Source organism: Octopus bimaculoides, chromosome 2 (assembly GCF_001194135.2).
Source record: "Octopus bimaculoides isolate UCB-OBI-ISO-001 chromosome 2, ASM119413v2, whole genome shotgun sequence".
Classification (NCBI taxonomy): Eukaryota; Metazoa; Mollusca; class Cephalopoda; order Octopoda; family Octopodidae; genus Octopus; species Octopus bimaculoides.
In genome coordinates this window covers 64034832-64035794 of record NC_068982.1, presented here as the reverse complement: position 1 = coordinate 64035794, position 963 = coordinate 64034832, and positions in this window count along the sequence as shown.

Sequence of the window (963 nt, the reverse complement as noted above, 5' to 3'; positions counted from 1 at the left end):
GGTTGGCGTTAGGAAGGGCATCCAGCTGTAGAAACTCTGCCAAATTAGACTGAAGCCTGGTGTTGCCATCCGGTTTCACCAGTCCTCAGTCAAATCGTCCAACCCATGCTAGCATGGAAAGCGGACGTTAAACGATGATGATGATGATGATACACATGCATATATAATGAGTTTATATTCATTTAAAAGAAGATAGGGAAGTTAATTGTTTATTATTAACAGCAAATTGGTCATCTTCACTTACAACCGTTTCTATTAATACTCAATAAACATTAAATTTACATTTATGCAACATTAGCATAATATCATCAGAGGGAAAAAGATGTACCTTTGAATGCTATATGTGTGTTTGTGAATTCATTTTTGCAGACTGAATGTTATAGTTTATGATTTGTATTATATGCTCGGGCAAGGAAGTTTACAGTTTGATTAGAGATGTTGTGTGTTTGGGAGGTATGTGTGAGTTCATATGTGTGTGTGGAGGTAATTGTGCGTGTGTCCTTGGATAAAACCATCGCTTCATGAGGTTAAGACAACCTCTAATTAAATTTGATATATATGTGTGTGTGTGTGTATGTATATGTATGTATATATAGAGTTTTTTTGGCGGTATATATGTAAGGTGTGTGTGTAGGTGTATGGGAGGTATGGGGGTATGTATGGGTTGTCAGGTGTGTGGGAGGTATTTGTGAATGGGGGTATATGTGGGTTATGTGTGCAAAGGTGTGTATGCTTGGGTGTGTGTGCGTGATTGTTAGCGTGTGTGTGTATGCGCAAGTGGGCGTGTGTATGTGCGTTTATATAAGTGTGTGGGCGAGTCTGAGCGTGTGAGTGCATGCATGTGTGGTGTGTTGGGGGTAGGTGTGCTTACATGTGTGTGTATGGGTGCGTTTTTTTTTTGTGTGTGGGTATGTGTGCGTGTAGGTAGGGATGAGATAAAAAGTAGTGAGTGTAATAACAAGA